Source organism: Miscanthus floridulus, chromosome 1 (assembly GCF_019320115.1).
Source record: "Miscanthus floridulus cultivar M001 chromosome 1, ASM1932011v1, whole genome shotgun sequence".
In the NCBI taxonomy this organism is placed as follows: Eukaryota; Viridiplantae; Streptophyta; class Magnoliopsida; order Poales; family Poaceae; genus Miscanthus; species Miscanthus floridulus.
Window position 1 is genome coordinate 134,047,057 of NC_089580.1, and position 25,906 is coordinate 134,072,962.

Consider the following 25,906-nt stretch of genomic DNA (forward strand, 5'->3'; position numbering starts at 1 on the left):
GATCAGGGGGTCTGGCCCACTAGAAGACGACACGCGGCCCGGCCAACGAATCCCGCACAAGGAATCAAGGCAGATTTGGAGGTCAAGCATGATTCTGGTCGGTTAGAATAGAAATCCTTATCTGACCACCTATGGCAATTGTAACTGGCTAGGATTAGTTTCCAGATCTGTAACCCTGTCCCCTGGACTATATAAGGCGGGTAGGGGACCCCCTCTAAAAAACATCTCTCATTGACATACAGCAATACAATCAGACGTAGGATGTAGGTATTACGCCTTCACGGCGGATGAACCTGGATAAAACCTCGTGTCTGTCTTGCGTCACCATCTTGTTTGTAGCTTGTGCATCTGTCTGCCGACAATCTACTACCTTGGGCATACCCTAGGTAGACTGCCGACCATATTTCGTCGACAGTGGCGCGCCAGGTAGGGGGTGTGCGTACTGCTCTCCAAGCGAACAAGATGGTCATCATCCCCGGCTCCATGGCTACGCCGAACGGCCTCACGTTCACCATCGGCCAGATCACCTAGACCACTGGCTCCAACGACTTCATCGCCATGACCATGGAGGAGGTGCGGATTCAATCTGCGTTGACCACTGCTTCACCTGCATCGGCTACGGCTCCGACCATGGTGGATCTGGCTCCGGCCACACCCGCATCGTCTTCAGCCACGCCGACAACCCGTCGTCCACTTCCTCGCTACAAAGGGAAGCAGATCGACAACACCGACCTGCTCGACTCCATCGATCGGGTCGGCACCAAACTTGCTGAAACCCTAGCTCTGGTAAGTTCAATTCAAAGTCAACCTAATGAGCAGGTAACCACTACCCACAACAGATCTACCCAACCAGCTCGGGCTAGTCGTCCTGCACGACTCGGTACGGATCTCGTGGTCACATCTACTCCTGAAGGGTGCTCCGCTCGTCGCTGGCTAGCCTCCACGACGGGTCTCCGACTCTCCGAGTACAAAGCCTCGATGGAGAACTACCAGGCCCAGCCCTACGGCCTACGCAACTTCGTCAACATGGTCCGGATTGAGGATTATCAAAAAGGATCCGTCCACATAGTTCAAGAGGGTGGCTCCAGCTCCTCGTCTGGCATCGCATCTAATGCCTCCGTCCACACCGAGCTCCAGCATCATGATGATGAAGGCGTTGAATACAATCTGGATATCCTAGACCACGCCTCGGGGTTCCCACGATTCCCGTCTTTCCCACCAAGGCGAGGGGACTTGATCAATGTTGTTAGTAATGACGAACCACTGGCAGTTGGCGAAACAGAACAAGAAAGGCTAGCACGCGAAGCACGCAATATTGACCAGTTTAATCGCCAACAAATCGAAGCTGAGGCAAAAGAGGAGGCACGACGCATAAGGGTCCAGCCACGCGACCTTAACAATGCCTTCGATAGGGTGGGGGACAAACAGGTCTTCAGGACTCCAAGCGCCAATGTAGCTGTTGCTATGGCGACAATGCAACGACTACCCAATACCCCAGAAACCCAAGCAGTTCGCGATGATATACAAGCTTACCTGACGGCTGCTATGGCCCAGACCGTAGAGATTGTAAATCAAGCACGGGCTCCATCCGTCTCAGTCGAGTCAAGCCACAGCCGCCAGTACTCAAGTTGCTCACAGCCACCCAACCAACGTGGCTCGCGCAATGATGACCCCTCAGACAACCGTCAAGGCAAAAACGGTGGCCATGATGGTGGTCGGGACGACAACCGCCGCAACTACCGGGATGACAACTGCCGAGACAACCACGACAATCATTGTGATAACCGTGGTCGTAGGGTTAACTAGGGTGGCAACCGGGATCACCACGATGGCAATAACGATCTTCGCCATTACCTTGGAGAACGCGATCTACGCGATCGCATTAACCAAAGAGCCCACGATCGTGCGTCCCACGAAAGCTATCGCCGTATGGAATACTATACTGCCCACGGCCCCCCGGGTTTGAAGCAGTTTACTTCTCACCTTCGCCAAGTCATATGGCCCAAGAACTTCAAGCTCGAGAAACTTCAGAAGTACGACGGCAAGGAGAACCCCGAATTATGGGTTATGCTCTATGAAACCGCATGCAGATCAGCCATGGCTAACGAGCACGTCATGTCTAATTACTTCCCAGTCGCCGTCGACCATGTAGGCCACCAATGGCTGGTCAGCTTGCCGGCGAACTACTTTGACTCTTGGCAAGAGCTCAAGCAAGCATTCATCGACAACTTCATTGCTACTTGCAAGCAACCCGGCAACAAATACGATCTGCAGTGGATTCGAGATCGCAAAGATGAGCCACTGCGGGAGTACGTCCGACGCTTCTCGGAGATGCACATCAAGGTCCCGTCAATCTCCGACAATGAGGCAATCGAGGCTTTCATCACTGGTCTCCGCTTCCACGATGCCCTAAGGGACAAGCTCCTCCGCAAGAGGCCTGAATTAGTCACAGCGCTCCTAGCCACTGCTAAAAAATATGCGGATGCCGATGATGCTAAAAAGATAATTATCGAAGAAGCAGCAAGGGTTCCACGCTTCGACCACCCCCCACACCGTGACGACTACTGCGGCAACCGTGGTCAAAATGACAATTTTGATCACCGCAACTAGCGCAACGACTCCCACGACCACCACGACCAGCGTAATCAGCGGCGTAACCACCGTGACGATTACAGGGGCAAGCGTGCTCAGGAAGACAACGATGAGGTCAACACCGCTAAAAAAGGTGGCGGACGTCGTAACTACGAAGAAGACTATGCCAAAGCATTGAAAGGGCCCTGCCAGCTCCATCCCAAGTCAAACCATACCATGGAGAATTGCTGCGTTCTCAAGTCCATCTACACGCATCAATAGGCTTCGGATATGTCCGACAAGCCTAACGACGCAGGGGAACAGCGCAACGAGGACAACGATGATGAAGACAAAGATCCTCGTCACAAGTACGTCAACCAACCGATCGCGTCCACACCATCATTGGGGGCAAAGTGTCCATCGAGACCAAACGAGAACGTAAGCTGCTCGCCCGCGCCTGCTTGAATGTGGCCAACACCGACAACCTCATCACCGATCCGTGGCTTCCTCCTTGGTCTCACCGCGAGATCTCCTTCAGTAGAAAGGACCAATGGGCTACTATACCTGAGCCAGGGTGTTTTCCCCTGGTCCTCGATCCTTGTATCAACAAGATTCAGTTCGACAGAGTGCTGGTTGATGGCGGCAGCTCCATCGACATACTGTTCAAGAACAGTTTGCCAGCCCTAAAGATAACCTAGGCTGATCTCAAGCCATATGAGGCACAGTTCTAGGGTGTTCTCCCCAGACAGAGCTCTACACCTCTTAGGCCGATCACGCTACCTGTGCAATTTGGTACCCCAGACCACTTCCGCACCGACTACGTCAACTTCATGGTTGCCGACTTCGAAGGCACCTACCATGCTATCCTTGGTCGACCAGTGCTCACCAAGTTCATGGCCATACCTCACTATAGGTATTTGGTGCTCAAGATGCCAACGGAGAAGGGGGTCCTAACTCTCAGGGGCAACGTGTACGCATCTTACACTTGTGAGGATGACAGCTTCAAAATAGCAGAGGCTCATGACCTCTCTATTCGCATGGCCAAGACCACGTTCAACACCAAGAAGACCCCAGCCGATCGCCTAGAGATCCAGAGCTCGAGGCCCCACGCAAGAACATCAAGTCCAAAGAGTACAAAGTGATCCAGCTGGTTGATGGTGATCCCAGTAAAACGGCCCTTATCGGGGCCAACCTGGATCCTAAATAGGAAGATGCGCTCATCAGGTTCTTGAGAAGCAACATGAGTGTGTTCGCATGGAAACCCGCTGACATGCCCGGTGTACCTCGAAACTTGATCGAGCACTCCTTAAATGTCGACGGCAAGGCCAAACCTATCAAGCAGAAGCTACGACGGTTCACTCGTGACAAAAAGGAGGCTATTAGGGTAGAAGTTACACGGCTTTTGGTAGCCGGATTTATCAAAGAAGTCTATCATCCGGAGTGGTTAGCCAACCCGATTCTTATACGCAAAAAGAATAATGAATGGAGAATGCGCTTTGATTACACTGATCTCAACAATCACTACCCTAAAGACCCCTTCGGCTTACCTCGCATAGACAAGGTCGTAGATTCAACTACCGGTTGCTAGCTGCTTTCCTTTCTCAATTGCTACTCTGGTTATCACTAGATTGCTCTAAAAAAGGACGACCAGATCAAGACATCCTTCATCATGCCTTTCGGCGCCTACTGCTACATGACCATGTCGTTTGAGCTCAAGAACGCCGGGGTTACCTACCAACGCGCCATACAGGCCTGCCTCAAAGATGAGATAAAAGACGACCTCATCGAGGCTTATGTTGATGATGTAGTTGTCAAAACCAAGGAAGCATATACCCTTGTTGATGACCTAGAACGCACCTTTGCAGCCCTTAACACATTCCAATGGAAATTAAACCCAAAGAAGTGCATCTTTGGTGTTCCTTCTGGTATACTACTTGGCAATGTCATCAGTCACGACGGCATACGCCCTAACCCAGAGAAAATCAAAGCTGTCTTGGATATGAAGCCGCCCAAAAAGGTGAAGGATGTTCAGAAGCTTACCGAATGCATGGCTGCCCTCAGTCGTTTTATATCAGGATTAGGCGAAAAAGGACTACCGTTTTTCAAGCTGCTCAAAGCAACTGAGAAGTTTGAGTGGTCGGAGGAGGCAGATGCTGCCTTTACACAGCTAAAGCAATTCCTTACATCACCTCCGGTCCTCACTGCTTCTAGAGAAGACGAAACCCTCCTACTTTACATTGCGGCAACTAATCGGGTGGTCTCCACCACCATGGTGGTCGAGTACGACAAGCCCGGCCACGTCTACAAGGTACAACGACCAATTTATTTCATCAGTGAGGTACTCAATGAATCTAAGACCAGGTACCCACAGATTCAGAAACCGATCTATGCCATACTGATAACATCCCAAAAGTTGAAACATTACTTCGGCGGATATCGTGTGGTGGTCATGACCGAGTACCCTCTGGGAGACATCATTCACAACAAGGATGCGAACGGGCACATCGTCAAATGGGCAATGGAGCTATGCCCTTTCTCCTTGGAATTCGCAAGCCATACTACAATCAAGTCTCAGGCACTTGTCGATTTCATCGTCGAGTGGACAGACTTAAGCACACCTGCCTCTCAGGGGCCAGACGAGTATTGGACGATGTACTTCGACGGCTCTCTCAACATCGACGGCATAGGAGCAGGAGTCTTTTTCGTGTCACCATCCAAGGAGCAGCTCCAATACGTCCTCAGGATTTATTTCCCAGTGTCTAATAACACCGCCAAGTACGAAGCATGCCTACATGGTTTGCGCATTGCGGTCGAGCTCGGTGTCAAACGTCTCTATGTCTATGGAGACTTGGCTCTGGTCATCAACCAACTCAACAAGGACTGGGATACGACCAGCGAAAAGATGGATGCATACTACAAATCGATCAGAAGGCTAGAAGGCAAGTTCTATGGCATTGAGTACACACATATGGTCTGGGACAAAAATCAAGCAGTAGATGCGCTATCAAAGTTAGGATCATCCCGAGCCAAAGCCCCACATGGCGTATTTGTTCAAGACCTGCTCACGTTTTCCATCGAAGAGGAAGATCCCACGGTCGACAAGCCTCTAGACTAGCTTTTTATGGCTATGGTCCCGGCGTCAAACACCATCGAACTGCCTCCAACCACTAAGGAGCCTGACTAGAGAGTAACTTTCATCAAGTACCTGACAGATGGTAGCGGTTACACCGATCAGACAGAAAATGAACGCCTGATGCGTCGTAGTAAGCAGTATCTGCTCGTCGGTGGCAAATTATGGCGCAAGAACGCAAAGGTGGAAATCTTGATGAAGTGTATAACCTAGGAGGATGGCGAACATCTCTTGGACCAAATCCACTCTGGCTCCTACGGCAACCACGTGGCCTCGAGAACGCTGGTTGGCAAGGCTTTCCGAGCAGGGTTCTATTGGCCGTCAGCCGTAGCCGATGCAGAGAAGCTAGTCCACCATTGTGAGGGTTGTCAGTTCTTCACCAAGAGAATCCACATACTAGCACATGAGATTCAGACAATACTAGCCTCTTGGCCCTTTGCATGCTGGAGACTGGATATGATCGGGCCCTTCAAACCGGCTCTAGGGAAATTTACATGTGTCTTTGTGCTGATCGACAAATTTTCTAAGTGGATAGAGTACATGCCTCTGGTACATGCATCTTTAGAAAAGGCTGTCATGTTCATCAACCAGGTCATCCACTGCTTTGGCATACCCAATAGCATCATCACTGATCTAGGTACTCAGTTCACCGAGAACGCTTTTTGGGACTTCTACGATGAAAGGAGCATAGTAGTAAAATACATCTCGGTGGCGCACCCTAGAGCTAATGGACAGGTCGAGCGAGCAAATGGTATGACCTTGGACGTACGTAAGAAGAGGATGTATAGAGAAAATAACAAAGCTCCCGGAAGATGGCTCAAAGAGCTACCAGCCGTGGTCTGGGGCCTCAGAACCCAGCCCAATCGCAATACCGGCGTATCACCATACTTTATGGTTTACGGTGCTGAGGCAGTGCTCCCAACAGATATAGCCTTCAGATCAGCACAGGTAGAGAACTTCGACGAAGACAAGGCCAATGAAGTGTGGGAGCTAGAAGTGAATAGTGCAGAAAAGAAGCGGCTTGATTCTTGCGTACGTACAGCCAAATACCTTGCTGTTTTGCGCAGGTACTACAACAAGAACGTTAAGGAGCAGTTCTTCATGGTTGGGGACCTGGTCCTGAAGTGGAAGACGAATCAGGCTGGTGTCCACAAACTCGCAACTCCATGGGAAGGGCCCTTCATGATCAAGGAAGTTACACGACCAACGTCTTACAAGTTAGCTCACCTGGACGGTATAGATGTACCCAATTCATGGCACATCGACAAGCTTAAGCGTTTCTATGCTTAACTACTAAGATATGTACTCCTCTTGTACTTTTGATTTAATTCAATAAAGCTATTATGATTTCTCCAACCACTCTAATGTGTCACTTCGAAGTCTATTGTTATTCTAACTCAACCAGTCAAAACCGACCACTATTTCTTCCCGGGATTTTGGAGCAGGCCTTGTCTCTGGTTCCTCCCAACGCGTGCATGGGATCTGCTCTCTATGCTACGGGTGATTGGTAGGTCCCCTCTGGTTTGACTTGTCTGCGTCTACATGTGCATAGGCTACGCACCTCACACTCCAACCACAGGACAAACTAGGGCCATACAAACCTGTTAGGATGACATGTCGACTAAACTGGTACAACTAAATAGAACGCCAACATGTTCTCACTTAGTTACACCAACACAAGATCCAAGCTTAAATACGTTTTCTACAAAACAAACAAGCTTATGCTGATATACAGTTATGTTATTACAAGCTTACCTGAAAAGGTCTAAGTTTACAATAACACAACTACATCTTCTTCTACAGCTATAGCCTATCCTATTGGTTGGTCGGGGCACGCGGCACCTGCTGCTCGCTGGGCCTAACATTGTGCTCGAGTCTCGGGGACTCTTGTACTGGTCGAGCTGAAGAAGATGGCCCCGCCGATGCCTGGCTGGTCGAGACCACAGGCTTTGCCGGTTGGCTTAAAACTGACGGCGCTTCTTGTAACACCCTAGGTGTTTGGCTTCTACTAATTGCATTTCATTTCATAAACATGTGCATCATCTATCTCATCATGCCTTTGTTACTGAAACACGCATATGCAACATTATCCAATTATGTATGTTTCATACTTGAGTGTTGTGAATAGTAATGGTGTAACATGTGAATACAACCTGAGTTTCTCATACCTTGAAACATGGCAACATGGTAGTAATGTGACAAGTATAGAATAACAACAAAGTCATGCAACATGTGAAACATTGCATTGCAACATATGAGTGAATTGCTTGTTTTAGTTGCTTTTTCACATGTGATCATTAGAAGTTGGTATAACAATTTTGTAAAGTGGTTGATGATGGTCTATTACACCTTAACTACACTTAGGTTGCTTGTTGGGACATTGTTCATGTAGATCATTAGATCATGGTCCTTGAAAAGAAATTGTAGACGGATGGTACACCTACATTTTTCATGTATATAGTCTTTGCAAAGGAGCAATGGATTAGCCGTGTTGACACGTCAAAATGTCGCTGACAGTCATAGTCATCGAACACTGAATCGCCATTTTCAGAAAATGGTCAGTGAGCACGGTGGCCGACCGACTCAGGCGACACTCACCGCATGGCGTTCATGCGCTGCCGAGGTCACCACGTCATGCGTCCGCGCTCCAGAAGAGGGCCAGCTCCTGTCCGAACGCGCTCACCGCTCCATTTCCCTCTCTCGCCTTCTCCGCGCGCAACGACGTGTCCGCAGCAGCTCTGCCATTACCGACCATGCATTGCCGTCGTCGTGCGCACTCGCCACCACAAAAACGAGTTGCCCAGTCCGTCAGTAGCCTCGCCGTAATCCCCTCTACCTTATCCACCGTGCAATTGGGTCAATCGAACCTCGGTAAGGGTGAATTGTCGTTTTTCTTCCACCGCCGCCGTGGCTGTTCTCGTTGGAGATGGCGCTCCATGTGGCCAGCTGTCCTCGCACCCTTGCCATCCCTCCTCTATCTCGCACTAGGTCATAGGAGCACTGCTGAAGCTCGTAGGGTCTCACATTCGAGACGTAGCACCGTCATCTCGCCGGAGCCGGCCATGCCGCGGTCGTGCGCCGCCGTGCTTGTCGCCAACCCCGGTAGCCACGCCAAAAGCATCAATCAAGGACCCTGCTAGATGTGCATTGATGTAGTGAACACCGTAGCACCGTCGGGTTCGCCGGAGGAGTCACCGGTGATGAGCTTCGCCGCCGCCCTGTTCTCCTCCCCTGCCTGTCTCTCTGTCACATGGGTCCCGCGTGCCAGCCACTGAGGCTCAGGCGGGAGCCTGGCTGGGCCGCTTGCGCATGCGTCGTGGGCCGCCGTTTCTTCGGGCCGGCCCAACAGTGGCTGAGATTTGTTTTCTTATTTTGTTTTGTTTTATTATTTCACAGATTTGTATTGATATTCAAAAATATGTATCTCCTAGCATATAGATCCAAATGATGTGATTCTAATTTTGTTGAGTTCATGATAATGTCTAGTTTCTATTAAAAATATAATCCATGCCATGTCTGTTATGAAAATAGGAGTTTCTATTTATCTCTTTTAATCATGCAAGAAATAGGGGTAATTATATCTTTTTCTAGGTAGCTCCAAATGGCATGAAATTTTTATGGGGTACTTCTCATATCATGAATAGCTTGTAGTTAAATTTTCATAAATTTTGGACACTGTATGTAGGAGATAGAAAACTATCTTGTTTGCATGAGTGGATCTTGAGTGAATTTTCATAATTTTTCTATAGATCCAGTTAGGGTACAAATTTGGTGAGTGCTATTCTTATGCTAGAATGATACTAGGAAAAATAAGAAATCTATTGCTTGACACTTTTCAATAGGGTTTCCTAATTATGCTAAAAATAGACATGCCACCTGTTATTTTGGGTACAACAAGTTCTGCTTGCTCAATGGCTTTGAAATTTTTATGGTAGTCTATGGGAAGCATGAGATAGCTACTATAATTTTTGTAGATTTTATGAACAGTTTTACTATATATTGCTTAAATCACCTAATTAACTAAATAAATTTGAAAAGGATATTAAATAATTTATTTAGAAGTTGGCACTATACTTTCTAGTGTTTCCCTGGTATGTGCAACAAGTTGGTTAACTTGGCTTGGTCAAATTATGCTTTTGCATCATCATTAAATAATTAAGCTAGTAACCCTATCATTTCTGGATAGATTCTAGGTTTACTGGAAATTGATTTGGTTAACATAAGAATCATGCTTTGCTGTTTACCATTGATTTGTAGAAAATTTCATAAGCTTTCCAGAATATCCTCATACAAGTCATTTGGAATTGTAGAACTCTGGTTGTGATTGAATTAAGGGACTACTTGTATGTATATGAAACTTTAAATGTTAAATTATGTATACCTTTACTATTTCTAAGTTTGTGGTAATGTTCCTAGGTGTTAGGCCTTTAACTGAAGATGAGTATCTTTATCTTAGGTTATGCAAGTTAGGTAAGTTGATCTTGTTCTTTAAGTTAAGTTAGATACATGCTTAAAGTGATTTGAATAGAGCTGTTTTACTCGGTAAACGAGTGTCCAGTGATGCTTTCGTAAACACTTACTATGATTCATTCATCATGAGCATCATGTCATTCCTTATGCATCCATGATATTTATCTCATGCATCGGCATGCAATAGGTGTACCGGAGGGAGTAACACTGCTGGAATTCGAGGAACCGAGCGAGCAGCAGCAGCCGACACCGAAGGTTCAGGAGGTGTAGCCTTCAGGAGAAGTACTAGACGAGGTCGCCGTTGAGTGCCCGAATCACCGTCCTTGCAACTTTATGAAAGGCAAGCCCCGGAGCATATTAAGCCTCCTAATTTCCAAAATGCAGTTACAGTATTATTGTTACATATATATATTGTTGCATTAAGTTTAGGTGTTGGATGCAAACACTTGCTGCATTGGTTATCCGATCCTTGTCCATATATTGTTACCCTGAATCATATATAGCTCAGGCTCGTATAGTGCTTAGCCCTGCTTAAACACGGTAGAAGTCGGGTGATTTCCTGTCACCTGCGAGATATAGGAAGATACATGTGGCACGGTTGGCTATATTTGCTATCGTGGAAAAGAACCAGTCTTAATTTGAAATGAAGACCGGACGGAGGCTTGCCGGTTTGTAGTAACTCCGTCTATGTCGATTAAGGACTGAATCTTGGAGCCTTTCCTGTTCATGTTGAATGCATGCCTCTCTCTTAGTTGGCCGGGTCTGGAGACCGACCACGAAGCCGAGTAGCTCACCTCAGGCCGAGAGTCGATAAGTATAAAGTACGCCTCGGAAGGGAGCCGTAGGCGTGAGTCCAAGGGCAGGTGATTTAAAAGTCCTGATCATCCTGGCAGAAGGGTAATCCCTAAGAGCGCTGGCGCTGATCGAACCCGTGAATTTGGTTCCTAAGTTGTACCAAAGGTAACCCACGGCTACCCTTGCTAAGTATGCCAGGGTAAGAGTTAGGAATACCCCCTCAGCTGAGTTGTAATTCGATTCGAGTCGCCGTCTCTCCCGGTTAGTGAGAACTTGACGGGCTTATCTCCGAAGTAAATACACTAAATAACATAATGGTTCAAAAATGATGATATGATGATGATAGCCTTATTATACCTGCTATGGTTAATATTGTTTGCTCCTAATAAGTGAGTGCTCTAGTACAGGTGCTAATCTAGTGGACAGGTAAATGATGTTAAGCTTGATGCTAAGTTTAAATTGGTTACTATAATCATAAGCTCTTTTATGCAACTATGTCAAGCTAGCCCACCTGAAAAGTCTTGCATGATCCTTGGTGTCCTTTATTTCTGGTTTTGTCGGGTAAGTCTAGCTGAGTACCTTCTCGTACTCAGGGTTTATCTCCCACCTATTGCAGATGACCAGTTCTACTTTGGTTGCTGCAAGTACTGCCTTCTCCCAGCTGGGGATGAAGACTAGACCAATGGGCGTGGTCTCTACTAGTTCTCGTACCTGATAATGCTTTTGTGGGACATGACTCAGACTTGGCAATGTATTTGAAAACTATGGTGTTTTGTACTAAACTATGTTGCTTCCGCACACTCAAACTTGGTTTGTAATATGTTATTTGAACTCTGATGGATGTAATTTGAATGCTACTTGTGAAATGTTGTAATGAATGATGTGTTGTGTTGAATCACTACGATCTTGGTTTGTATGTCGAGAGTTGGTTGAAATCCTTCATGATTTCTGGACTACCGGGATTATGGGAGCTTAAGTACAGGAATTTGATCATTTCGGTGAATGTTTTTGTACTTACATTCTTATGATTTGGTCGGTTCTGTTACACTTCTAGCTAACTTGTTGATGGCGTACCCTGTACAGGTGTTGTCCCGGCTCCATACAGGTTAATGTCGTCAATTATTTTTGCCGACAAGTCCAGCTGGGTCATCCGAAGCTCCTCAGCCTTGTCTGGATCTACCTCCTTCAGGTATCCAGCATCCAGGCGCTTGAGATCGATCAAGGGGTAGTGAGCACGCACCATGCTTAGCACATGTGCACCTGTGTACTCACCCGTCTCCTTCACGAACTCCTGGAACCATCCCCATGCCTTTCGGCATCTATTGACCAGTCCGAGCTGTGGCGTCCTTGGCACGTCCTCTGTAAGCGCTGGATCGATAAGGTTAAGGACCGACAAAATGCCAGTTGCCACTTCCTGGCACTGGTTTTTCCATGTGTCCCAATCCTTGGTGATCTCTTGGCACTGCGCCTTCCAGCCATCACGGTCTTTTATCATGGCATCCAGATGCTTCTTGGCATTCACTTTTAAAACTGCAAACCGCATAGGCTATTAAAACGTTATACCATGACAAGATAAGGTGGGCAACAAAAGTGAGCAAAGGGGTTTGGAAAACTTACTTTTCAGTTCCTCTTTCATCTTGGTCGTGTGGTCCTGGAGCTGCGACTGGTCGTGCGCCAGTTTTCTATTATCCTCCTTCAGGCGATCACACTCTACGACCGCACGACTGTTCTTCTCTCGGAGACGGACCACTTCGGCTTCTAAGCCTACACTATAGCTGTTACTACCAATAACGCAACAACACTTGTCATGCACTCGTTGTGATAAAGTGACTACTTACTTATTCTTTCCTGCTCTTTGTTACTGAGCTGGACAACCAGGTTCTGGTTCTGGGACTCTTGCTCTGTCCTCTCATGATTGGCGGCTTCAAGTTGGTGGCGCAAGCGTTCCACTTCGGTCGTCAGCTCTTTATTGCTTGCAGTGATCCCCTCGATCTGGTCGAAGCATTTCTTACGGTACTTTGCGGTCTTCATTAAGTCTTGTGTGCAAAAAGCTAAGTAAGAAAGTTTGACTAGACAACAAGATCAGGTGGTGAAGCAAAGCATACCTGGACCTTCGTCACCAGTCGTTTCGTCGCTCGTTCAACTTTCTTGGTCTCTTCGACCTCTGGGATTTCCTCATGAACAACCCATTGGTCGTTCCGCCAGCGCGACACATACACATGTTGTCGCTTGTCCTGTGGACGGCCTAGGACCTCCTCTACTTCGTCCTCTTCGAGCTCTTCTTCGGGTATCGGTGCTGGTCTAGAGTTAGCAGCTTTTGCGATCACTATGGCCTTCCCACGGGCTGCAGCATCGACAAACGTGCTCTGTGCTCTCACCTCCGGTCGTTGCTCCTCGGTCTGTTCCGTTACCCTTGGTGCTGAGGTGTTGCCCTCAGCAGGGTTGGTGCTCGGAGCCCTTGTGCTTGGCTCGGCTCTTCCCCCGACCCCCTGCTCGGGGACTGTTGTCTAACTGCTTGTGTGCTAAGGCTCCGATGGACTTTCTGCTATGGGTTCCTCTATGGCCGGCTGCTGGCCGGTCTTCTCTAACATTGCTGGTGGAGCCACGCCGCTCCCGACTAGTTCGTCTAGATTTTTGGTGGATGCCGAACTAGTACATATGAGATAAGTTCAGAAGGCAACTATATTCAACACAAATTACAAGCTTACATCAAGGTTACAAATACTTACATGTTGAAAGCACGGAATGATGTGGCGAAGGCGCGTCTCTTCGGCCGTGTTTGTTCCATGTGCTGTGCGGGTGACACTTGGTCTCCCTCTACATCTAGCACCGTCGCTGGGCCTTGGTGCTCGACCCCTCCGCCGCTTGTCCTTCGTGTCGTAGTGGTCGGCAATGTGGGTCCCACCAGCGCGGAGGACCCACCTTGCTCCGTCGACTCCATTTGCCTCCTCCTCTTTCGAGGGACGAGTCGAAAGATGTCTGCATCCTCTCCCTCCTCTGTGTCATCGTCCGATAGAGTAAAGATCGCCTGACGGCGTTTGCTGGCCGTCGACCGCTTACCAGTAGCTTTGGCAGCTGCCTCCTCTCCAACTCCGAGCACGGCCCAGTCGACGTCCTCGACCACGACGCTGGTCTGGGTGGTTGGGTCGACAACTTGCGGCCAATCTACTCCAGTGGGTGGCGACACAAACACTGTCGCTCTATCTAGACTGTTAATCTGGGAAACAAATAAGAGTGAACACAGTAAGTTTCTTCTACAATATAAGACTATGGGTACAAGGCAAGATGAGTTACCTTTGTGGGAGGTCGGGCGAGCTTGAAAGCGTGCTTGATGTCGCTCAATCTGACAAAATTCAGATCAGCTAAGTTAAATAGCTCTCCAATTCTGGCCCTGACTTCGATCTTGTCAAGCGCCTCCTGTCTCGTCCTCGTCGGGTCTGCGCTACCTTGGTACTCGTAGCCAGGATGTACCCTCCTCTGGCAGGGCTAGATCCGTCGGCTGATGAAGCTCCCGACCACGCTCAGACCGTCCAGTTTCTTCCACGGGATCATCCCAAATATTTTTGGAATCTGTTCCAGGTGCTCGGGCCTCTCCGGCTAGCTTGTCCTCTTCTCTAGAATGAACCCCACGTCGCACAGTGTAATCGTGTTCGGCTCTTCATGGATGTAGAACCATTTCTTATACCAGTCGTCAAGCGACGTGTTCCATGGGCAGTGCAGGTACTGGGCCTTCATCCCGTCATGGAGGTTGAGGTACACACCTCCGGCTATCTTCGAGCCACCGCTTCCTTTCTTCCACAGACAGAAAAGATGGCGAAAAAATCAAAATGGGGCTGGAAGCCGCCATATGCTTCACAAAGATGAATGAAGGTGGAGACAAGGAGGATCGAGTTGGGATGCAGATTGCAAATCCCAATCTTGTAGTACAGACAGAGCCCTTGAAGGAAAGGGTGTACTAGAACCCCAAAACCCCTCTTAAAGAAGTCTTCGAAAACCATGATCTCACCTGGTCGTGGATCAGGGTACCCCTTGCCCTCCGGCGCACGCCATCCTGCGAGTTCCTTGTTGTGGAGTACTCCCATGGTGACGAGGTCTTCAATGGTCTGCTCATTGCTTCTCGATTTCCACCACTCCTTCACCATGACTCCTGCTTTCTTCTAGGCGTCACTTTTCGCCATGAATCTGGCCTTGCTGATGAACGAGGAAACGGTGGAGGATTGATTGGTGGTGATTTCAGAGGTATTAGGGTTGGCAAGAGGAAGAAGGCTGCAGCGGCGAATGGTAATGGGGTTCAGTAAAAAGTAACTTACCAATTCTATACTGTATTTAACCAAGAGTTCTACCGTTTCGTCTGCCCAAGATTCTTAGGAGACGTGCGCACGCGCCGCAGACGGTTGTTTTCACAACCTCGAGATCTATGCCAATATATGCGCCTCTTCGTTATCAGTGTATGTGCCTCTTCGTTACTAGTGTGAGAGGGCCCACGCTGATGCACCTACTTACAAGTGCCACGTAACTGTTTACTTGAAATGACAAGAAGGCAGTATGACGTGCTATACCCGTCTACTTTTTTGACCAGACGTGTGAGATTGGACTTGACAGAGCAAGTAAATAAATAAATACATAAAATAATAGTACAAGTGGCATTTGGTTTTTCGCCGCACCTCTCGTGCTCGGGGACTGTCCAGCCCACCATCGTGATTGGGGACTGTCCAGCCCACCATCGTACTCGGGGACTGTCCAGACTACTACCGTGTTCGGGGACTGTTCCGACCACTACCGTGCTCGGGGACTGTTCTGACCACTATCGTGCTCGGGAACTGTTCCGACCACTGCTCGGAGACCGCTCTCCTCGGCTACATGTGATTTGTACTCAAATACAGTCGAGAGGCATTTATTTAGACCTTGCTACAAGCCTTATACTTCGCCTTCCAGCAAGCTCGGGGACTACATCGGTACGATGCACCTACCGGTGCATCTCATATTGCTTGTACGACGATTAAATTCTTAACTTCAGTAGAAATTCTTTTTAGACCCTGGCACCACGTGCCTACATCACCTACTACCAGGCTCGGGGACTAAGTGGGCACACTTCGCCTTGCGGTGAATGTGCTTATTTTATTGACCCCCACGCTCTGACTGTTCGCCAGAACTACTATTGTCCAAGGGTCACTTACATTTCTTTTCAGAAATACAAGTGGGCACACTTGATAAGGAAAGAAATCTTTTTCTTTTTTCTTTAGAGCACCATGCATTCTTCGGACAACCGGAATCTTCGGCTATAATCGTGGTCTACTGCTCTCTGTTCTGACCAGAATGCTGGCACATTCGATTGGTCAATATTTCAACCAGTTGGAGATGACATGACGACGGATCGCATTAGTTGAAGGAGATCGAACGGCGTGTCGCAGCATAATACATGGTGCTCGGGGACTAGCTGTTGAGGTATTAACCCCTATACCCTTACGGCTAGGCTTGGGCCGACCCGGATTAGGGGGTCTGACTCACTAGAAGACGACGCGCGGCCCGACCAATCTGTTCGGAATCCCGCGCAAGGAATCAAGGCAGATTTGGAGGTCAAGCAAGATCTTGGTCGGTTAGAATAGGAATCCTTATCCGGTCACCTATGGCAATTGTAACTGGCTAGAATTAGTTTTCAGATCTGTAACCCTGCCCTCCGGACTATATAAGGCGGGTAGGGGACCCCTCTAAAAAACATCTCTCATTGACATACAGCAATACAATCAGGCGCAGGACGTAGGTATTACGCCTTCACGGCGGCCGAACCTGGATAAAACCTCGTGTCTGTCTTGCGTCACCATCTTGTTTGTAGCTTGCGCATCTGTCTGCCGACAATCTACTACCTTGGGCATACCCGTAGGTAGACTGCTGACCATATTTCGTCGACACAGGCCGGCAGCGTCTCCTCTTTTGGCCCTTCCTCTTTTTTTTTATTTGATGAAACGAGAGCTCTTCTTCTAATGGAACTTTTTTTTGGGAACATTCTTCTAATGGAACTTATGCACTAACTGCACGCTTACATGCAGGTGACGAGCCCAAACATGGTGAAATGGTTTGAAGGGCTCGGGGTGGAGACCGAGATATCGGACATGTCCTTATCAGCGAGCACGCTGCTGGACAATGACAGCAACGCCGGAGGCCTCTAGTGGGGCAGTCGCAACGGCATATCCGGCCTCTTGGCGCAGAAGCGGAACTCGCTTAGCCCCAGCTTCTGGCGCATGATCCTCGAGATATTCAAGTTCAAGAACCACGCTATCAAGTGAGCTAGCCTCTTTTAATTTGATGTTCCTTCCCTAGTTTTATAGATAACGCCCGCTTGTGCATTATTGTGTCATAGACTCATACATCTGATCTAACATGCATGTGCATGAAGCATTGAAGCTTGACTGATTATATAGTTTAACTACTACCATCATCTTTAATTTGAATCTGAAGGTACCTGGAAGATCATGAAAGAAATCCTGACCTTGACCGCAGTGAAACCTTGGGTCAGTTTATTTGTTCTCATGGCTATTCCAAGCTCTTCCAGGACGCTTATCTTGTACGGCTCCTAAGTGCTTCTTCTTTATTTATTTCATGATCTGTCCGTACTCCTCGTGTCGTGCTTTTTCTGCCAAGTAGTGATTGCGTTCGTTTGTTGCAGGTTCCAATGTGTGCGTGCATCTGGTCCTGTCCGTCACAAGGGGTGTTGATCTTCCCGGCTTTCTTTGTGCTCTCGTATTGGCGTGATAATCACCTTCTTGAGGTGCCTCCTTCATCATTTTCTGTTTCTTAATTCATCGGGCATAACAAAAACTCGATCTGTAACCTCATTCACTTGCTGCTTAGTTGTTTGGTCGCCCACACTGGCACACTGTCAAGGGCTGTTCGGAGTCCTACGTGAACAAGGTACTGAAACCTTTTTTTTAAGAAAAGGGAACTGAACCTTTTACAAATTAAAATAGTTGTTTCCATCTAAATGCATGGTGAAATGATTGATCAATGAAACCATTATGTGCTTTGGCAGGTAAGAGGAGAGTTGGAGAGCATGGGCTGCCAAATTAAGATGAGCTGTGAAGTCAAATCTGTTTCCAGTGCAATTTCTCTAGCTTCGTTTGGAGAAACCGAGCGCCCCCCAGGGTACGTTTTTTCGGCTGGTTATTGGTAAACAACCGCATACAGTGCCGTTACAACCTCCATCTCAAGCATGTCCTCGACGACGACATTTGCCAACTCTGTGGTAATGCGGCAGAGACTGCCGATCACCTCATCTTCTGCTGCCTGGTTCCTTCGGCTTTCTGGAATCATATTGGCTGGACTGGGGTCAACCTTCCGGAGCCAACTCACCTATGGGAGATGCCACGGCCACCACATATCCCGGCTAAGCACTTCCCGATGATGATACTACTGTGTTGCTGGCAGATTTGGAACCATCGCCACGACGTCGTCTTTCGCCATCAGCAACCCTGTCTGAGCCGCCTCCTGTACAGTTGCAGGGAAACATGTCGCCTATGGAGCAGCCGCCTTCATTCCCAAGACCGTTCCATTGCTGATCACTGGTGTAATTTATTTGTCATGAATTAATGCCCTGTACGATTAAGACCATGTAAACTCTAGGTGCCTGGCACCCTCCATTTACCGGCTTGCCGAAATCTATGGAAAATCATTCAGGTGGGGCTCTCCCCCCTCCGGTGAAGTCTTCTAAAAAAAAAATCTGTTTCCAGTTTGGAGGGAGGAGGTACTGTCCATTGTTGTACTGTTATTCTGCTATAAGCACACTGTTAAATAAGTGCTTTTCTTTCTAGATGTTACTGAGGGGTCACAGTATTTGTGCTTTTCTTGTGATCCCAAATGTTCTTTCTAGATGTAAACCATGATATTGGACCACTAATGAAAACACTGTTCAATGTTTGTAGCAGTGGGTTACAAACTATTGGAGGTTGATGGTTCAGAGGATACCTACGACCAAATCATATTTGGTGTGCATGCATCTGAAGCTCTAAAGGTACTTGGAGCTGAAGCAACACATGATGAATTGAGAATTCTAGGTGCATTTCAGTATAATACCAGGTAATGCTGCATGCTATTTCATATATCTGATATATTATATATGTAGTTTTTAACCAGTACACTTGTCTGATCTGTTTGTATTTCTCGTTTGCAGTGATGTATACCTCCATCAGGATGAAAGTTTCATTCCACGTAGCTCCTTAGCATGGAGTGCCAGGAACTTCCTAGGGACAACAAGCAGGGGTGTGTGTGTTACATACTGGCTAAATCTGCTTCAGGTAGCTAGCAGATACTTTGGGAGCTGTCTATATTTATTACCAACTAGTATTAATAACCAAGTTTAATATGGATCAATGATAACCGAGGTGTCTTTGTTTCTTTGAACTGCCAAGAACATTGCATCTGCCAGGCCTTTTCTTGTGACGCTAGCTTAATCCACATCATGTCCCCGATCATGCATTGCATAAATGGCACATCAGACACTCAAATCCTTCTGTTGCCGCTGCAAAGGCTTCACTTGAGCTCAACCACATCCAGGGAAAGAGAGGATTATGGTTCTGTGGGCCATATCAAGGTAACTTTAGTTGTTACAGTACAACATGCCATTGTACTGCATTCCATTTTTTCCTTTCTGAAACGAACATTCAAAAAAAAAAAAAAAATCTGTAATGTATCATTTGTATTGGATAACAGGCTATGGATTCCACGAGGATGGGGTGAAGATATTTCCTGCAGAACCAGTACTTTTTTTGTTCAAACTTCAAACACATATAACAGGCAAAATGTCATAAAAAAATTAGTGTGACTACTATCGGTTTGTGGTGTACTGTATAATTCACTACCGGAAACCGGCACTTTGCCGAGTGCCGGAGGCTTTGCCGAGTGTATTTTATCGGGCACTCGGCAAAGACGGTCTTTGCCGAGTACCAAATAAAATATACTCGGCAAAAAAAAAACACTCGACAAAATGCGTCTTTGTCGAGTGCCTTTTTTCTGGCACTCGGTAAAGATGTATTTGTCGAGTGCTATTTTTCGGCACATGGCAAAATGCGTCTTTTCCGAGTGCCTTTTTTCTGGCACTCGGCAAAGATGTATTTTGCCGAGTGCCTTTGTTTTGGCACTCGGCAAAGAGGCATTTTGCCGTGTGCATTTTTTTTCCCTCGGCAAATCAGTTTTTCAAAGCAATTTTTGAGGCCCTAAATGAATTCAAATGAAAAACTTTTCAACTACAAAGTTGTATAACTTCTCAAGATCTACAAAGTTTATTTTGGTCATTTTTTCATTTGACAAAGCGACAATAACGTTGTTCATAAAATCTACATCTCATATTAGTTTCATGAAAGTAGAAGAGAGATATATAAGATTTGTGAACAATGTTACTATCACTATGTCGGATGAACAAATGACCAAAATAAACTTTGTAGATCTTGAGAAGTTATGAAATTTTGTAGTTGGCAACATTTTGATTTGAAATCATCTTGTCATGCAAAAACGACATTTGAATTTGAAAATTTGAAAATTTGAATTTTTCAAAAGACCTCGGATGGAAAAACTTCCTAAATGAAAATTGTAGATCTCGAAAAGTTATGAAACTTTATAGTTGACCACTTTTTGATTTGAAATCATCTTATCATGCAAAACTACGTTTGAATTTCTTAAATTTGAAATTTGAATTTTTCAAACGACCTCGGATGGAAAAACTTCCTAAATGAAAATTGTAGATCTCGAAAAGTTATGAAACTTTGTAGTTGACCACTTTTTTATTTGAATTCGTTTAGGGCCTCAAACAAGCAATTTACTTTCGGTTTAGTATAATATATGAGGATAGATAACGGAATTTAGACACAAGTGACAGTGTAGTGCAGTGGTAGAGCAGCAGACACGCGAGGGAGAGGTCGTGAGTTCGAATCCCGCCAGCCGTGTTAGCTGTGAATTTAGCGCAAAAAATGCACCAACTTCAATGAAGACGGACGGGCGCTGGCTAGTGGCGACCCTGAAAAAAAAAATTTGAAAAAATTTGCTATTATTTTTGGGTTTTTTCGCATTTTTATTTTGCCGAGTGTAAATCTTTGCCGAGTGCTTTTCCGGCAGTCGGCAAAGGCTTGCCCGACAAAAAGCACTCGGCAAATAGCTGTTTGCCGACAAAAAGATGCCGTGTGTTGTATGCCGAGTGTTACATTCGGCAAAGCAGTTGCCGAGTGTTTTTGGGCCATTGCCGAGTGCCCCTGGCACTCGGCGAAACGACTGTATCCCGTAGCGATTGACGCAGGCTGGGAAAGCAGCAGCTGAAGGTTTACTTGGAAAGAAACGTGACCATTTGGTGAACCCAAAAGTTATGGTCCCATCATGGACAGAGGCTGGGGCACGTTTTCTGATGATAAGATTTCTCAACCAATACATATCCATCGGTTACTTGAGGTTTGTTATTGTATGAATTCGTATATACTGAACAATCTCTGGTAATGGTTCTCACTTCAGTTTACTGATTAGCTTGATTGAGGAAGGAGGTACTACATTCAGTTTCGGTAAAGCATGTGAAAAATGTCACATAAAATCTGTCCTACAAGTTCATGACCCCCAGTTCTACTGGAAGGTTCTGTTCTCTCTTCCTCATCTTTGTGGAAGTTTACTTCCTTCGAATTTCGATACGCAACTATGCTTGCTTCATTAGACCTCTTGTGATACATATGTTACTCTTGGCTTACCTTGCTGTTTCGTCAGGTTGCAACAGAAGCAGATCTTTGTTTCGCAGATGCCTATATTAATGGCTGTTTCTCTTTTGCTGATCACAAAGAAGGCCTTATAAACCTTTTACTGGTAAAAAAACTAATTGTTCCTAATTCTTGTTATATACTACCTCTGTCCTAAAATATAAAGGGATCATGGCTAGGTAGTATATATGTAGATCATTTACATTGACAGATTGACAAATTAGTTCTCCTTTATTGTGTAACTGAACTCATGAACTATCTCCATACAGATTCTTATTGCTAATACAGATGCGCACAATATTTCAAGCAACATTAACAGCAAAAGGTCTTGAACTGTTAATTTTCCATAAAATTAAACTGAACAATTTTATTGAACTGAAGTATCATACTTGAATGTACTATAATCGAACTCCTTGAAAACCTCTCTTGCAGAAGCTATATAAGAAGGGGTTGGTGGACACCACTGATTTTCACTGCTGGGGTTGCATCAGCGAAATACATTCCGTCACATGTCTCAAGGAAGAACACTGTAACCCAAACTCGTCGGAATATCTCTGAACACTATGATCTGGTCATTACTCGTGTCTTTCTTCATTTTTGGCGTCCACATGAAGTTATATATATGCTTAAGATTTCTGTGACCAGTTTACTTAAACGGTTAAACTCCTTGAAACCGACAATGCAATATTATTTGTTCTTAGAATACTCCCTAGTTGCCTCCCAAACCATTTAAATGATGATGATTCATTTTTTCGATTCATCTAAAATAGTTGACATAATTGTTAAGAGTTTTGTTTCTCTTACATATATGTGTGTGCAGAGTAATGATTTCTTTGCCCTTTTTCTCGACCCGACAATGAGTTATTCTTGTGGAATCTTCAAGGTTTGTCAATATTGTGATTCGCAGCTTTGTAAGTCGTGTAAAGTTGAACTTATTGTATTCTCATACTAGCTTGGGTTTCGACTCTGATGGTAGGTGGAGGATGAGAGCTTAGAAACAGCTCAGCTACGTAAAATTAAACATCTAATCGACAAGGTAACACATACACTATGTGGGTGCTTAGTTTCTTGCACTCGTCCACCATACATTCTGGGTTCAAAGTTTCTGGTGAAATTTCACAAATTTTGGTAATTTCAGGGGTGGCCAAAAAAAATTCCAAACTTTTTGTACTACGCTAATACATTTGTTTTATTGTAGATATATAACTCTATAATCATATTTTCTATTGTTAATATTTCATATTCTTCGACTTAATAAATGTATAGTCATAAAATCTTGTTTAGATCTAAAACAATAGAAAACCATACTTCATGTTTAGGTCTCTAAAAAAATTCAGCTGAATTTCACGAATTTCGGTAATTCGGGGGTGGACGAAAAAAATTCTAATACCGATATTGAAAACACATTAATATCTCTGATAGTAAGATATCATGTATACATAATTTTATTACATATTGACTTAACTGCTGCTTGCCTGATGGTGCCTCAATCTTGTGACACATCCATCCATTTAAATGAAGGCTAATGTGGAGCAAGCGGCCATCATGTTCTTGAGATTGGTACTGGTTGGGGCGCTTTAGCAATAGAGTTGGCAGGAGCAACTTAAGTATACCCAGAGAAAAGTGAAAGAAGCTGGATTAAGGTCACTGCTAAACTTTTATAGTATTTTCAATAAAATAATTTTTATTGATTTTCAATAGTATATTACTGTTTGTTAATCTTCAATATATATAAACTCAACAATGGAAAAAAGATTCGTTTTTATTGTTTTTTCAGGATCACATAACTTTCCTGCTGTGTGATTACCGTCAAATACCAAAGGGCCATAAATACGATAGAATTATAAGTTGGTGAGTACTATACTGACACCCAATTTTGATTGAAAGATTGATCATGTACGGCTGACACAAATATGTTCTCCTCTACATTGTTCAGCGAGGTGATTGAACATGTTGGCCATGAGTACATGGACGACTTTTTTAGCTGCTGCGAGCACCATTTGAAACAACACGGACTATTTGTCCTCCAGGTGAATGCCCTATTCCATTTTTTATCAATTGCATATCCATTTTTATTTTTAAAATGGTTTGTATTAGGCAAGTTTTCATCTTAAAATAATTAAATTTGTACACACACAGTTCATCTCAATCCCAGAGGAACATTATGAAGAATATAGGAGGAGCTCAGACTTCATAAAGGAAGGCGAAATAGCCATATTCATCCTTAAACTTTCATCCAAAACTTAAATTCGTCCTTCAACTATCAAAATGGTCGGTTTAGTCCTCGAATTTACAATTTCAGTCCGATTTCATCCTCTGTCTGACCCCGTCTTCCACACCGAAGCTCACTCCGTCAGCACAGTTCTATTGGGAGACCAAAAAAGGTGATTGAAAAATCTCGCATCCATGAATCACAGCTTGACACGCTTGTATTTGCATTCAGCTGGACAATGGGATGATATGCATAGTGATCAACAAAGGTTGCGAAAAGAAATATGTAAATTGATGCATGGTAGGGAAGAAAACGGATCGGATCGGAGCTGATAATGGCTTCCCCATATCCTAATTCATTTTTTATCGGATTCGGAGAGGAACAGATATTATACGGATTCAGATACAAATACGAATTTTTTAGATGTCGGAAATTATATGGATTTGGACCGGTTACGGAGTGGAAGCGGACTTTTTAAGTCTTACGTGTTGTTTTCTATGATGAGAAACAATTCATTAACCAAAGTCATAAAACGGCAATACAACACGAAATAACCATCAATCCACCACTTCGATTTAAGAGCTCACAAAATTAATATAAGTTCTTAGTTTAAATTTAAGAGTATAAAACAAGTGTGTGAAAAATAAATATTCTTAATTTGGCAAAACTTTACCTTCACTCTTTGCCGTGTACTAGTCCTCCACTTTGGTAGATGACAATTCTTTCGTCTCCTGTAATTTCAATGTTCCAGCCTATAGTTGACGAGCTTTGTTTGTGGACTTCAATATAATAATACTTGTATTCTTGCAGCTTGGGCTCCTTAAAATATTCCAATTATTCCATTATAAGCGTCGCGCGTTCAATTATCGGTTAATCCATATCCATAAGATTTCGCCAATTCCATATCCTACACCGCATCCGCATATAATCGGGTTCGGATTATCCGTATCCACATGGATATTAACAACACCTCTCCATATCCATAAAATTCGGATTCGGAGCGGATCAGAGCAGAGGATTATCTATACCACTTGTGCTTTTGCATTGTAAGTGGCTGACGGCCTGTGGATAATCATGTAGTGATTTTTGAAATCAAATGATTTTTGAAATCTAATTATAGTACCGACTTTCTGTGACTTGGTGCCTGATTTCATTGGTTCTGAAGGGTCTTTCTTTCTATTTTTGGGTGGGCGCCCTCGCATTTTCTTCACTCTAGGAGGCAATGGCTTTGGATTTGGACATACAGGCTAGGCTTACTCATGCTCCACGAGTTGCAGCACATGCTGATATGTCCAGAGACTTGCCAAAATCTGCAAGTGTGTTGTCTTGTCTCAAAGTGTGTTAACGGAGTGAGCTACTGTGGCAGACGACGTCAGACAGACGACGAGATCGAACCAAAATTACAAATTCAAGGACTAAACCGGCCCTTTTAATAGTTGAGGGACGAATTTGAACTTTGGATGAAAGTTCAAAGACGAATATGGCTATTTCGCCGTAAAGGAATATATCTTCCCTGGTGGTTATGCGTGAAGGCTCTGGTTTGTGATCACCACCACTGCCTAGCTAGCTGTGTCCTTTAACATCAGTTTATGCTTATACACATAAACGAGAATCTAATCATCATATAAATCAAAACTTGCCTAAAAATATATATAATTGACTGATTCAATTTGGTCCCTCGGTTCGAAAAAGAATGTAGATCTCACCTTTCAAGGACTAGGTCCAGGTCAATCTCAAATTGGACAAGATTTATAGAAAATAGTATGTATACAAGAAATCATGTCTACATCAAGAATATTTATGTCTCTAATGACAGTACCAACAAGAAACTATAGTGTAGTTTTTATAGTTATCATATCACATATAGAAACTATATTCTCACTGGGTGTTTTTTTAAAATATTTTTTTCAGTCAATTCACTGTCTTCTCTCTCATATTATCCACCTACTGTCGCACATCTTTCTACCTTGGTTCCATGGTTCCTATGTAGACATAGCTTCTTGTATA

At 45.2% G+C, this 25,906-nt stretch overlaps 1 pseudogene; it reads left to right on the plus strand.

The window, feature by feature from the left end:
• LOC136463590 (uncharacterized) overlaps positions 1-25,906 on the plus strand; it is a 44,277-nt pseudogene that overhangs the window by 17,604 nt on the left and 767 nt on the right.